A 7425-nucleotide genomic window follows, 5' to 3' on the forward strand; every position below is an offset into this window, starting at 1 on the left:
TTCCTTGAGATCATGATACATTTTTGTAGAACCTGGGTGCACGGAATACCTGGATGTGTGAGCTTCTTCCATGATCCTTTCCCGAAGACTGTCGATATCAGGAACGCACAGGCAGTCTTGGTACCGTAGGGTACCATCATTCATGCCCAAGGAGAAAGCTGTGGTCTTATGATTGTGAATCCCTTCTCTTAGTTGTGCTAACAATGGATCATTGAATTGCTTTTATTTTACCTCTACCACAAGCGACGATTCTGCCCTATTCTGTATAATTACCCCTCCATCATCAGAGTCCGCTAGAAGAACTCCCAAATTAGCTAGCCGGTGAACCTCCCTAGCCAACAGTCTCCGATAGGCCCCCAAATGAGCCAAACTCCCCATGGATTTTCGACTAAGCGCATCTGCCACAACATTAGCCTTTCTCGGGTGGTAGAGAATATCAATATCGTAGTCTTTGAGTAACTCTAGCCACCATCTTTGTTTCATGTTCAACTCCTTCTGCTTGAAGATGTATTGAAGGCTCTTATGATCGGTAAATACGTCCACATGGACCCCATACAAATAATGTCGCCAAATCTTTAGTGCAAACACCACAGCTGCTAGCTCTAAGTCATGGGTTGGATAGTTCTTCTCATGATTCTTGAGTTGCCTATAGGCGTAGGCTATAACCTTGCCCCGCTGCATCAACACATACCCCAGCACGACCCTCGTAGCATCGCAATACACTACAAATCCCTCGGTACCCTCTGGTAGGGCTAATACCGATGTTGTTGTCAACCTTGATTTCAATTCTTGGAAACTCTTTTCACAAGCATCAGACCATTGAAATTTAACTGCTTTCTGCGTCAATTTTGTCAAAGGAGTGGCAAGAGTAGAAAACCCCTCCACAAACCTCCTGTAGTACCCAGCTAATCCCAAGAAACTGCGGATGTCAGTTGGAGTGGTAGGTCTAGGCTAATTCTTCACTGCCCCAACCTTCTGAGGGTCAACCATAACTCTTTCCCTGGAAACAACATGACCCAAGAACGCAACAGATTCAAGCCAGAATTCACATTTTGAAAATTTGGCATACAATTGATGTTGCTGAAGAGTCTGCAATACTGCCCTGAGATGGCCAGCATGGTCCTCCCGACTTCGGGAATATACCAGAATGTCGTCAATGAACACTTTCATAAAGGAGTCTAGGAAGGGCTTGAAGACTCGATTCATAAGGTCCATGAAAGCTGCTGGGGCATTTGTTAGCCCAAAAGACATTACCATAAATTCAAAGTGCCCATACCGGGTTCTGAAGGCTGTTTTTGGAATATCCCGCTCCCGTATCTTCAATTGGTGATACCCGGACCGCAAGTCAATTTTTGAGAAACATGCAGCACCTTGCAATTGATCGAACAAGTCATCTATTCCTGGCAAGGGATATTTGTTTTTGATTGTGACTTTGTTAAGTTGCCGATAGTCAATACACATCCGGAGCGATCCATCCTTCTTTCTTACGAACAAGACCGGTGCGCCCCATGGCGACACACTTGGCCGGATGAAGCCCTTCTCTAACAAATCCTTCAATTGTTCCTTTAGCTCTTTCAATTCTGCCGGTACCATCCTGTAAGGTGGAATCGATATAGGCTGTGTGCCTGGCATCACGTCGATCCCAAAATCAATTTCCCTGTCTAGTGGAATCCCAGGGAGCTCATCTGGAAAGACATTTGGAAATTCATTCACAACTGGTACAGAATCAAGGCTAGGTGCCTCGGCATTGGTGTCTGCAACTCGAACTAGATGATAGATACACCCCTTCTTGATCATTTTCGCGGCCTTAAGGTAGGAAATAAACCGACCTCGAGGCACTACATTATCTCCCCTCCATTCAATGATGGGCTCATTAGGAAATTCAAGCCTAATAGTTCTAGTCCTACAATAAAGTTTGGCAAAGCACGAGTAAAGCCAATCCATTCCCATTATTACGTCGAAATCCACCATTCCCAACTCGATAAGATCAGCCATGGTATCCCTACCATGCACCGTAACAACACAACGTCTATAAACTCGAGCAGCCAAAATTGACTCACCAACTGGGGTAGATACTGAGAATGGCTCATGGAGCTGCTCCGGTTCCATCCCAAATCTCATAGCAACAAATGGGGTAACATAGGATAAAGTGGAACCAAGGTCAATAAGCGCATACACATCATGAGATTGGACAGTCAGAATACCTGTAACAACATCTGGAGAAGCCTCTGCAGTCTGACGGCCACTTATAGCATAGAATCGGCTGGGACCTCCCGAACCCTGTGTACCACCCCTAGCTGCACCACGCTCTGTGGGTGCTGGGGCACCTCGAGCTAGAGAGGGGACTGAAGATGTGGCAGCTGCTGGACTGGAGGGCTGAGCTGTTCCCCTACCTGTTCCCTGGCGAGACGCACCACAGTGTCTCTGAATATGGCCCCTCATCCCACATCCATAACATATAGGCAACTCCGTGTAGCAGACCCCCGAGTGCATCTTCCCGCACTTGGGACACGGGGATCTCTGCTGCTGCTGAAACCTCTCCCCTGACCGACCTCGCTGGTGGAATCCCCTGTTGCCCTGACCGGGCTTGAAACGAATCCACTGCTGCTGGCTGGGCCCTGATGGCGGTGCACTGGCTGAAGACTGTGCAACAGACTGGGAAGGCCCTGATGACCCTCCCCTAAAAGTTGATCTTCCCCCACCTAGCGACTCTCCCACGTTGCTCGTAGACCGGGCCTTGCTGCTACTCTCTCTCGCCATTCTGTTCTTCAACTTACGGTCCTCTGTGGCCTGAGCAAATGCTACCATCCTCCCGTAGTTCATGTCAGAATAGAATGCTGCTGTAGAAGCCTCATTAATAGTCAAATGATTAAGACCCTGAACAAACCGACGCACTCTAGCCTCCATGGTAGGAAACATATGAATAGCATACTTGGACAAGCGGGCAAACTCCATGTGGTACTCCCATACACTACTGTTACCTTGCCTCAGATTTTCAAACTCTGCTGCCCGGGCTGCCCTTGTCTTAGCGGGGAAGAAATGATCAATGAAAGCATCGGCAAACTCACTCCACCTCGCCGGAGGGCGCCCCTCCTCTTGGGATTCCTCCCATAACTCAAACCATTAATAGGCCGCCCCTTTCAGACGGTAGGTAGCCAACTCTACTTCCTCTGTCTTAGTCGCACGCATCACCCTGAGGGTCTTGTGCATCTCATCAATAAAGTCCTGAGGGTCTTCTTCTGGATTAGCACATGTGAATACCGGAGGGTCTAACTGAAGGAATCTGTTTACCCTGGAACTAGTAGAATACCCTGGCTGGCTGGATGAACTGGGTGCAATATTTGACCTTTGGGCCTGAGAGGCCACCAACTGAGTCAACATTTGAATCGCTCCCCTAAGATCCCCATCAGAAATGCTAGAACCGGAAGTTGGCACTGGAGGGTGGACATGAGCATCAACGGGAGGTATAGTGGTACCCTCCGTAGTTGTAGGGACCGAGGTGGTTTGTTGTGGAACGGAAGGATCCGGTAGGGTAATAGCAGGGCGGCTACCCCCACCCGCAACATCAATCAGTGAATTATCAACCACTCCTGGGGTGGCATTGGCTTCTTGGCCAATTCTCGCCTTCTTCTTATGTGCCCTTTACTGAAAGATTGAACAATATACCAATTAGGATGTAAACAGTTTCACCGCACGATCCAGAATATCAAAGAAGGGTGTCATTCCTAAATGCCCAAGTAGCCTCCAACTTATAGATGTTGTCGACAACACACCAATAAGAAGGACTCTACTAGACAAGGCTCCAAGACATCCTAGGACACTTTCAAAACATGAGGCTCTGATACCAAATTTGTCACGCCCCAACCTCGGGAGGCGCGACCGGCGCTCAATCAAGTGAACCCGACTGAGCAAGCCTTACCGAACACTTTCTACCCCAAGTCAATATGAATACGGAACTCATGCCTTTGATTAATTTAGACGATAACACACGGTATATACCACATTACCGGTTCATTTCATATCATAAAAATTTACCGTACATAAGCTAGCTTCAAGGATTCTATTAGAGTTACAGTTTATGGAGATCACGAGTTTAGGATTACAACATATGCATATAGTGGACTCCCCGAACACCCGTACATAACCCACACTAGTGTCTTGGAGCCTCTAACGATACAACAGATAAGCATAGCTATGCCGGCGACAAGGCCCCGGCTATACCTCAAAAGTGGGAAGCTGTAATAACACAAGATACACCATATAGCCCCATGAAAGAAAAAGGGGCTCACCGAGACTTCGAGTAGACAAACGCTCCGCTACGCACGATCGGCACTGTCCGTTACGGAGCCACCTAAAATCATAACACGAATGTAGCGCCCCCGGCAAAAGGGGCGTAAGTACATTTGAATTGTACTGGTATGTATAACTAAACACCATTTTACTAGAAAGAACTATCAAATAGATGCAAGCAACTAATACGGGCAAATCAAAGAAACAATTCATATAATATTTCATACAATTTCCACAACATAGATTTGGGCATATCTATCACGTGTTCACCACTATTCTCATTACCACCGCCATCTCGAGCGGAGTCCGGTCACGACCCGACCGTCTAGGTCACCTCATTGGAGGTATTACTCTCAATCAATATTCCATTTCCCTTATCCGGAATTCAATATCAACACATTACCACCATGTGTGCAGCATGGTGTCCGATCACGACCCGATCGGCTAGGTCACCTCATTGGAGGCATTACTCCATTCTCATTAGTCAACACTTCAAATCTTTATCCCACACATATCATAACAATTCCTGGGGCACTCATGGCCACCATCATCACATCGTTTCCCCTTTTCAATATTCATTTTACAAGTTGTGATCATAGACACATATATCAAGGATAACTCAAGTTGCAATCACAGGTAAGTGAGCACATAGCTAGCATGAAAAATTCTTTGTTTCAATGTTGGCTAATAGCCCAAGTATTTCAACACATAACAGTACTTTTCATCATTATCTAACTGTCAAGATTGGCACATTATTCACATTGAGGCACATCCTTCACGAATATGTATAGAAATATGCAAATCCATTGATGCGTAATAACAATCAATACACTAGCCAATTCAACTCTTACCATACCTTCGTATATGACGACGGAGCTCAATCTCTAATAAAAAGGGGGTTTTAGCCATACATACCTCAATAAAGCTTTTCCTTACTCTTTTACAATTTCCGGAACTCTTAGCACTTCGATCTATTGAGTAAGAATTACAAATTAAATCGAGAATTAGAGACGAAACTGAAGTTCTAGCTTGGTTCGAGTATATCATCAAACACTAAAGGTGCATTGTGATCTTAGCCCCTTTTTGTGAGGTATTTCTATCATTTTATACCCCCAATTNTAAGTGTCTTCACTTGATTTTCTTCAATGTTTTAGCAAGGCTCAAGGAGAATTTGATGGGTGACACTTTCCACCTCTAACACCCTCTCTCTCTCTCTAAAAGTCTTAGAAGATGTGCTTAAAATGAGCTATAGTATCGGATATATCGATAGGGAGGTCGGGTTAAAAATTAGAAAATTGGAGCCCCGAGTCAAATATGCGATCGCATTTGCGATCGCAGAGCAAACATGCGGTCCGCATAATGGACCGCAAAATGCTTCCCAAAAACAAAACGTTCTGACTCAGTCTGCGGTAATAATGCGGCCCGCATTCACGTTCTACGGTCGCAAAGTGCACCGTAGAACTGACGCTTACAAAATTCAAAGGAGAATATGCGATGACTATGCGGTCCGCATTTCGATTATGCGACCGCATTTCGACCGCATAGCTTACTTCAATTTTAACAAACACTCTGACTCACTCTGCGGCAGGTATGCGGTCCGCACACCTGATTTGCGGCCGCATTCTGGACCGCATTTCTTGCATTTTTCTGGAAACTTATTCTTGACTTTTTAGTGCATTATTCAATCCAAAAAGGTCCGTGCCGCGGCGAGCTGAAGTATATTTATGAATTGTTAACACATGCTCCTAACTTGGCACCACGGGATCCAGGTTTTCGAGTAGGGATTTCACGAGGCCTTACAATTGGTTTCACTCAATAGCCACCCCTCACTTAGTTCCTTCCTACTTATTTTAGCGCTCATCTAACAATTAAAGTGTTTTAAGAGGTAAAAGGATCAAAGATATCAATTAAGAACAAAAAGGATATAGGCTTGTAATGTGGGTACCAAACAAAAGTCTATAGGCTCAAAAGGGTTAACTAGGGATAAATTTTATTTGTGATAAATAATAAAGCTCAAAAAGATCAAAGAAAGCCTAAAATCATTTTTCAAACCAAGCATCACCTAAAATTTCGCTTCGACTCACAAACCGGCCAAGTTCTAGACACAAGTACAATACATAGACTATACAAAAACCTCACCACACATGGCACATGACTCACTAAGAACGGTCTCATACCGACCTCAACAAATGCAAGTATTCACGGAGCCACGAGATATTAAGCATGAAGCACAAAGTGAACATAAGTCAATAAAACGAGACATAGGCATCACAAGACATGCTATCAAACTAAGCAAGGCATCATCAATAATTTCAAATCATAGGGAAGATACTACACATGCCAAAGCCTAAATATGCTACTATCAAACAAGTCAAGGGCGCATAGGTTTATCATTCTTTCTCCATTTATTCCCTAAATTCTAATCTACTCTAAAAATAAAATAAAAAATACTACCACCCGGTTCAAACTACATCCCATGGAAAAGAATTGAGGCACAAAGAAAAACCACGGGGGATTATTACTACCTAAAGAAAGCTAAAAGACATATTTTTATGTTTTTTGTTTAGACTTTAATCCCTCAAGAAAGCTGTCCACAAAATCCATCATCGGCAAAAGTCCAAATTTTTCAAATTTTTTTTTTGTTTTTTTTTTAAAAGAAATTACTACACTAAGAATGAGTACTATAACTAAGCTAACATAGCACAGAAAATCACCCAGACAATCTCCTCACCCCACACTTAAAATTGTGCAATGTCCTCAATGCACACTAAAAATAACAAGAGGGTAAAAGAGACTCCCTGGTAGGCCAAAGGCCGAAGCATTAACAGCTCACGGGTATTGATACCCAATTTTTCCCTAAGTATTTTTTACCCAAAATACTCCAAAAATAGCATATATGTGCATATATAAGCACACCCAAGAGTTTTGGCATTTTTTAATGATTTTTTAAACTAATTTATTGCCTATTTTAGTACAACAAAACCCGGTAATTATTCTCAAAATTATCATTTTGGTGAATAACTTATTTTATCCTCATATTTATACCAAAATATAATTAAGGTGATTTTTGCATATTTTTACGAATCTATTTGGTATTTTTTAAAGCTAAATTGCATATAATTACAATCGTAGCCT

This window comes from Nicotiana attenuata, unplaced genomic scaffold, assembly GCF_001879085.1.
Source record: "Nicotiana attenuata strain UT unplaced genomic scaffold, NIATTr2, whole genome shotgun sequence".
Classification (NCBI taxonomy): domain Eukaryota; kingdom Viridiplantae; phylum Streptophyta; class Magnoliopsida; order Solanales; family Solanaceae; genus Nicotiana; species Nicotiana attenuata.